Source organism: Haliaeetus leucocephalus, unplaced genomic scaffold (assembly GCF_000737465.1).
Source record: "Haliaeetus leucocephalus isolate CR32 unplaced genomic scaffold, Haliaeetus_leucocephalus-4.0 Scaffold2, whole genome shotgun sequence".
NCBI classification, from domain to species: domain Eukaryota; kingdom Metazoa; phylum Chordata; class Aves; order Accipitriformes; family Accipitridae; genus Haliaeetus; species Haliaeetus leucocephalus.
The window spans coordinates 10,712,190-10,721,032 of NW_010972438.1; positions in this window are offsets into that span (position 1 = coordinate 10,712,190).

The window sequence follows — 8,843 nt, forward strand, 5'->3', positions numbered from 1 at the left end:
GCAACTACAAAATTCAAAGCGAGAACTAGAAATTCTGAAACAAATACAAATTCAAGCCATGGCTCCCAGTATTTCTAAGCTGGAACATGCTAAAAGCTCTTTGCATTTGTGCCAAGCAACGCGTGAGTACCCACCCGCTTATTGCCTGCAGTGCAGCAAGCATCACATGATAAATCACTTGTTATTCAGCTCAGATGACTTCATTCACCCTGGTACAAACTTTCAAACGTATTGTATGTAAAGTGCTGAATAATTTTTCGATTTCAAATGCCACCTAATTTTGCTGAACTGCTTACATCAATAGGAGTCTCACACAAACAAAAAGGACAGATCACAGGATTATGCACAATTTTTTCAGATATTAAAATTAATGCTGCTTTCCAAATTATCACACATAGATAATAATGAAATAACAAAAATAAACAAAGGCATTTCCAGCACCTTGAGTTTATATACCAAATTTGTCCATTCTGTAACAATAACTCTATCTGGCATGTACCTGCATACCAACTAGATAGTTCAATTAATTGAGTGTTTGATCCATGAAGTATTACAAATTCAGCTTCACAGTTAAAAATACATTACAGGCATTTATTAGTAACTTCTTTCAGGTACTGTGAAGCGTCTTCTGGTTTTGGAAGTTGCCTTCAGAACCACACAGAACTAATTCTCCTCTTTCAAATGAAATGAAAAGCTTGTTTACTGAAAAACATAAATATACCATTGGATGCAAACAAAGTGGGGCACATCAGAGAATCCCTCCGTAGAACTAAATTCTCATTTAACATTTACCATCATGAAAAGTAAGTGTATGACTATTCCAGACCAGAGGCAAAAGCAACGCTTACCAGGTGGCATTACCTTGTGTGTTCAACCTTAACTAATCCAGAATTTATTTATTGAAGTTTCCTTCCAAAGCACGATGCTGCTCAGGCAAAAATGCTATTCCATTTTCTAAAATTCAATGAAAATATCCTTTATTATCAACAGCTGTCAAATATCCATAGCAATTTTGAACCATCTAGCCTTGAGAACAAATTCAAGACTAGTAAGAATGAAAACCATGTCCTAGCAGCTTAGTTGGAAACGACAGAAATCCAAGATGTCACAAACCAAAACGCATAACTATTACACTGGAATTAAAGTGTCTATTTTCAGAAAGTCAGCCTGACATGCTCTCTCTATATTCTCTTCTCTTATTCACTTGAAATTATAATTAAGGTATTTTCCTGCAAAACAAGAAGCCCAAATCCTCATAAATAGTAACAAAATTCCATAGAGCTGACTGCAATTCAACCAGTGTAATTATGTTTGTAAACTGTGCAACAGAAACCAATTAAAGGGACACCTGGAAACAGAGATTCACCACTAACACGGCTTTTCCTGTTTTGTGATCGTTGCTGCATTTTGGGAAGTAGGAAGAAGCTACTTCACACACAGCCAAAAAATTGCAGCAACTGCTTATTCAGCAAGTCTCAAAGGAACGCTGGCTGTTTCTCTGAAAAACCACGTCTGTGATGATTCACCATGTTCAGTCATTCATCTTTTCTAGGATTTTGAAAGAAGCAGAGTTATTGCTCAATCCCTTGTAGCACGTACTCTTTATCCAGCAATTAACCTTTTCTATTGTACCCCAAGAAAATGCTCTCGGGCAGGCAGAACACACAAATTCATTAGACAACCATCAAAGCATCTTATTGCACACAACCATTCTGATCAATATGACCGTTGTCTCTTCTGGAGAGCCTAGTGATAAAAAACTCAGAGCTCAGAGCTCATTCTCACAGAAAGATTACATTAAAAAAAAAAGATTTGGGCTACAACTATTTTTTCCACACATACTTGAGCATTTTCCCATCCAGTTCTGCTTTGGCACCCTAAAGCACTAATCGAGCCCCTTGTTTATGTTATGGGGGGGGGTTCACAACCTGAAAGAAGAGAGCATCGCTCCAGATACGGTCATTAGTTCTGTCTGTATGGAAAAGCTAAGTCCCCACCACGCTCTCTCCATCAGCACTGACCATAACAAAGAATTGGCCACCTCAGCACTATTTTGTCAATACAACTAATGAAAAAGCCTAAAGTGGTTTTCTGGCTTTTTTTTTTTCTAAAGTTGATAACAAGATTGAAAGTCAAAGAATAGCTACAGTAGAGAAGCCATGAGAAGAAATACAATCCCATTCCCAATATCTGCCATGGCTACACATAGTCAGCAGACCACAGTATGCTGAGTTTCAGTGAGAAGTTGATACTTCCTATTGCTTCCACACACCAACAAGCTTGTCTTGGGATTATAATTAGCACCACTGATATATGCTTCCCATAGGACCAAAGAAGAGCTTTCAACCCTGCAAGGAAAAAGCCTAAATGCACAAAAGCCTTTATTAGTCTGCCAAATTCTGTTTTGTTTAGGAAAAAAATCTGAATTACGACAATGTTCTTCTGAGACAGCCCGATTTGATAGTGGGACTAAGACTGTGCCCAAAGGAAATAAATGAAAGCGTTAAGGAAAGCAGATAGGCACACTCAGAATCATTTCTGTTTAGCTACATCATCTAACACAGGAAAAGATGATGGAAAAGGCTTCAGAAAGGGCTAGTAATTACCAGAGTTCACTCCTGCCAACAATTTTAAGGATCAACAACCAGGCTCAGTGAGGTCTAACTTAGCTACACTCATGCAGAAATTCCCATGGCATTTTTCACTCCTACATGAATGGCTCAAAATCTTTCCTATGCCTCAGTTTACCAAACAATTTCAAAGAAGCCCTAACAGCTGCTAGTTGGCAAGAAAGGTCTCAGCTTGCAGAAGAGAGACAACCTCCCGCTACTGATTTTGCCCACAGGCAGCAAACTCACTGTCAGCAACTACATAGGAGCCACCACCAAGACAAGCCATAAAACCGTTCCCCAAGACAACCTCCTTGAGTCCCTCCAGACTCCCACACAGGTAAGGTTTGTATGTCCGCTGCTCTTTTTACCAATGCTGCCAAGCCAGATCCTGCCACAGCCTTGATATTCCAGCAGCAGTTCAATACACATTTTTAAAGATGCCAAGCAAAGCAGTTTTACCTATGGGATCATTTCCTGGCTGCCCCAATTAGTCAAGAAAGTGGAAACGGGTGCTGGGAGGAGGAGGTCAGGAGTAGGGAAAGCTGTATGACCCCAGTTGCATGCTGTCATTTCCTAAAATCTTCTTCCCACCACTACAGAGTGCTGGATAGTTTCTGAAAAAGAGTATTTCCCAAACATCCACATGGATCAGTGACAACCACGCTGCTTTTCTCCAATCCTTTGCCAATAACAGTTTCACAATCACTGCCTGGGATTAACATTATCCTGAATTTACCCATTTTCATGCAGAGCCAACATTTAGGAGGTTTTCCGCCCCAAATTCACCAAGATTAGTCCCTGGTATTCCAGCACGTGTTAAAACATCAGCAGCTCAGAGCTGCTCAGATAATTTTGTTAACATTCTTAGATGAAAGTTACACAGCAAAAGCATGTCCAAATGTTTAACAATTGCTGTTTATCATCTTTCCTAGTTTTTGAAACAGAAAGCAAACAGGAAAGAAAGGCTTCTGCAGAAACAAAACAGGAAAGAACAAGTGGTGAATTTGGTGATTTATAAAATAAAATGTATTACCCAATATTAGCGAGACTCTCTACCTTCTGTTTTCCCAAGAAAATAGTCTCTAAATTTCTGGCTCAGGAGTGTCAGTCCATTTTTCCACAGATTTCTGCTGTACATCTGTTTAATCCAACAGGCTTGAAAAGCCAACCATTATAAAGATCCAGGTCACCTTCAGGTCACATCAACTAAAAGTTTGAAAGGGCTTTATTTTATAAGCATTAAAGAGAGGAAAGCCTAATTAAGCATGAATACAATCCCTGCTTAAGTAGGCTGGATTGGAACAACTTCTAGTAAGAAGCTCTTTTAAATGTTTATTTAGAAAATCTCCCATGTGAAAAGTAGCAACAAAATCAGGAAAGCTGCTCCGACTCAGGGACCTCTTCGCTACAGGGCACAGTATTTACTCGCTATTACACAACCTGCCATTAAGCCCATCTGAGGTACAGTGTTTACCTGCATTTTAAACAATGCACATGTTTGCCAGGGACATTATACAGTTCCACACACACTGTATCACTGGTGTAGTAATGAGTAAACCATTCAACAAATGAAAGCTATGAAGTAGGACAACTGCAGAAAAAAAAAATAGGACGCACGTTTACATGTAATGAAACTTACTGAACAAGAAAAGATCTGGAGAGAGACAAGAACAGCTTTTCAGTACCCTGCATCACCATGGCCTTCACCAGAAAAGCAAAATACTCAGTATTTTTCAGAAAATACTCAGTAGCCAATAAAAATATTCTAATTACACTGCAAGATCTCTAAGGCAATTAATTTACTGAGGTATGATACGGCAATTAATATTTTGACTGCAATCTTTGCAGGAGCTATAAACGCATTACTAATTTAGGAAGTTCACCAGTAGAAACCATAAGGTTGGGATAGCTAAAATCAGGTGTGATGAAACAGCTACGTTTTTTGAGCTCAGGCTGGGGCTGGGGGAGCTCAGGTGGGAGGTGGTCAAGCTTACTTACTAAGTCCATTGGAGGAACTGCATTTCCAAAACCTCAAACAAATGAGCTCTTAACAGTTCCCTGTCTAAAGCCACCTCTAAAAGTAACTTCATGATTTGTTTTTTTCCAAAGTGAAGGCAACCTTGCAGAGATTGAATTTCTTATGAAGCAGACGTCCAAAGTCCTTTACAAGCTTTTAAAATAAATCCTACAGTTCTAGAAACATATGGCTCCATTTTTGTATCACAGAACAATATAGGAAAAATGTAAATGCTTTTTTCAACATTTTTTTAATCTGAAAGCTATGAGTGTCAACATTCATCACTGCTTAACGAAAAACTCTGAAAGTATGTTACAAGAGGGATTTTATTTCAGCTGTTCATTTCCAAATGCCTTTAAGACAACAACGTACTGTAGCAAAATTGGCTGTTTCACTACTTCAATTTCAACATGAAATGCATGAAAAAGGAAAATAATTTCAGAAAAGAATTAAGGAATGTTCAGAAATATATGTATAACTTGCTAGTAGTTTTACTGCTGTAAAGTGCTCTAAAACTTGTATGTACAGATATGCATTTCTTATTAAGGAATATGTCTAGATTATTGTGGCAGAAAATAGCATCCTATTTTAAGGCTTAGAAAGAAAGGCACTTTTAAATAGTGAATATATGGATGAAATATTGCAATATGAAGCAAGTTCAATAGCCAAAATTTATTAAAGCTTTACTGCTGAAAATGCCTCTGTTGTCAGAACACAACATTTGGCATTAAGATGAGACACTTGCAAATGGCTTAATATATTGGATGTAATTCCACTCCTATTGAATTCAAGGAACACAATGGCAGCAAAACAACTTCATTTTCTGCAAAACGGTTGGTGCAGATACCTACCAAAAGCACTGAACCATGCCTATGAAAAGGAGCTCCCCACCCTCCCGAAGTTACACAGTTACTCTCTCTTCCTATGGAGTGCTAGGAACTGAAGCATACAGCAGGAGACAAAATGAAGCTGACAGCGTTTGCTCATGTAATTTCAAATCTATTAAGTGAGGTACCACTGGAACGCGCCTGCAATATAAGTTTATTTGGCTTTCAGATGAAAAGGACTCCATAAACACTGCACTATAGAATTATTTGTATGTAAGTGCACATTCCAACAAAACTCAGACTGCTTGTAACATACTTAACTGGGGCAACATCTTTTGTAAAAAAGAAAAGGCATCATTCTAATCTTAAATTACCATTAGAAATAAATAGGCAAAAGAAGACCTCAGCTGACAATTTCTTTGTTGCAACACAAAAGCATGGAGATTATGTACCAGCTGAGATGTACTAACTCAAGTAAGAACTTCTGAGCTCTTCTGACTTGAAAGAAACATGAAGAGCTTATGAGCATATTAGAAAATTTTGCAGTTGATTCCCTAACAATCTAAAAACCACGTCTACTAGGGGGCTGACATGCTCTTACTAAGCAAAAAGCACAAGCCCACAAAAGTACATTTTAAATACTAGCTTTGTCCCTTCTTAGGTTTCTGGAGAACTCAGGAAGTATGTAGCAGTTTCAGGTTTTGTTTTCAGTTTTGTTTTTTTAGTTTCACCTTCATCCCCAGGAAACAGAAACTCAGCCTCTGCCCTTGATTCAATGCTATTAAGTTTACACTTACCCAGTCTGTTGTATAAAATTTAAATTAACAGAAGCTGCTTAGAACAATAGACAAGCAAACTATTCATTTGACACAAACTTTGGTCTCCTGCGTGGTATTTCACCATGTCTACTGAGCTTTTCCTTAAATTCTTCACCTTTTCTTTAGCTGCTTATCCAGAAGACTGGCTATTTTCTGCCCTCATAGAAGGTTTACGTTATTACTAGTTCAGTTGCCATGTTAAAGTTGCATCTAACTTGGGCCTAACCCATCTTCATGCAAGTGCTCTTATAAGCAATGATCTACAGGAAAAAAATTATAAATGCAAGTTTAAAGTAATTCTTGCAACACTAAGCAGCATTATAAAATCTTAATACATACTGCTGACAAAAGAATAGAAAATTTATTTATGGATGCGTTTGTATTTCAGCTTTAGAACAAGCCTAGCATGTGAAGACCTAGTTCTCCAAGCATCAGTTTGGGATGAAGAATTGTACAGATCTACATCTTTTGAAGATATCGCTTTGAGGTGGGATAAGGAACAAACCCAAAAAGCATTCAGCTAATGACAACCTACTTCCTTACATCTATAATATAACAAAGTAAAATACAGTCTTAATGCCCCATAAAAGCACTTCAACCCTTATTCCTTAGAAGGGCTTCATTTACACACCTCTTCAAACACAAGGATCTATTTGTGTGGCTTATCTAAACCAGGAAAGTTCAAATCAGGGACAGCATCAGCCACCAATAAACAAATTATTCAGATACCAGGGACATAAGATGAAGTGTCCAAAATGACAAAATAGTCGACTTATATCAAATAAGAAACCAAGACTCTGTTATGGCTTCCTGTATTTTGTTATCCCACACTGCCTCTATATAAACCATCTGTGCTACACACACTTCAAGCCATCTTTCAACTATCAACAGGGCTTCTGCAGCAAAACAAACAATTACTAATAGATGTATCTTAGAGACACATTTGAAATCAAAAGGCACAGTGCTCGAGCATTCTGTTATTAACAAAAGATCAGAACAAATCAGCAGAGAATTTCTTCTGAACATCCGTTAGTAACAGAATACAGATATGAAAGACAGAGAGGGGGAGCAACATTTGCTATCACACTCACCCAGACAAGACAACACACATAACACAGAGTCTGGATTGAAAAACTACTTCCAAGTACTCATTCTAAAAGAATTTTGTGATTTTCTTTTTCCTAACCAGAATCATGCAAACCAAAGGAAAGAACACAAAAAGCTATTGTCATTTGCACTAGCAGAAAAGTGTAATAAGGCATGATGGAAACAAGTTAACAATGAAACTGTAATCTGTACTGCTAACTGGGGAGTATTAGAAGTTATACAACTTCCCATAGGACTTGGTACCTGCACCCCTTAGCTATTGAAACAGGTAAAAAGTATCAGGCTTGTCAGAAAATAAACCTCATTAGTTTTATTTACAAGAGCAGTTGCAACAGTTGAGAGCCATAGCCTGCTAGATTCAGGAGATCTTATGGACAATTTCTCATAGGTAACTTCTGTCCAGAGGAAGACTGGAACATGAGTTAACGTGAGTTCCTCACACAAAAGACACTTCTTAAGTGTAGATTACTTATAGGAAGAGTATTTAATAAGACAGTCTACAGATTAGTTGTATATCCTGCGGTGAACCTACAATTATTGTCACTTGGGTTAGGAGTATTCACCAGATGCAAGCAACCAGGAAGACAGATCAACAACACAGGAATCAGAGCTGTGTAAGGGGCAGAAGGAACACCCTCTCTCCATTTAAAACACGCTTTCTGCTAGCATACCTGCTGCTGAAGTACCTCTGGCCTCCTTTTTAGCCTAGCATCCCCGCTCTCAGCTAAAGCGGGAATCAGAAATGACAGCCAGTTCTCTCTCTGATTCACAGTACTGCCTGGTCATACCATAAGTAAATCCAGTTTTTAAAGTGGAAAATAACTGCAAACAGGAGATTATGAAATTTGGACTATTACTGCGTGCTCACAGACAGCACAATTCTTCTGGAGGCGGTGTGCATGTCCATGTGCTGGACATCCCAGAATTAATCTGTGACATAAAAGTCACGGCAGGGCTTGTTCTGCTGAGTGTCATCACTCCCCACAACAAAGAGAGCGGGGCTGCACCCTCAGTTACGTCTCTGCAGTTTTACAGCCGTCGCTACCGTCGCACAGTAGGACCCGGAGGCAAATGCAGCTCGCTCAAATGTAACTTCATCCCAGCTACCGAAATGAGGCAACCAGAACCCATCTCAGCTCCAAACGCTGTAACAGACGCCGAGAAAAACCAGAAATTACAACAACTTATTCAGTCAGAAGGCACAAGGCCTGCGGCGGAGCGGACGCGACTCCGAGACAACCCGAAGCCCCGGCGGCACCGCCTGCACCCCGCAAACCCCCGCCGGTACCGTCACCGGCAGCCGTGGCAGGCTGCAGAAGGAGAACCCTCTCCACCGAAAGCAGAAGGGGCCGAACGACTCCCGACTCGCTGCGGGAGACCAGGCAACGGCGGCACCGCCACATTCCCAGCGGAGGGGCCGCCCGGGAGGTGAAACCCGCCCTCACGGGGTCTCGGCCCCGCA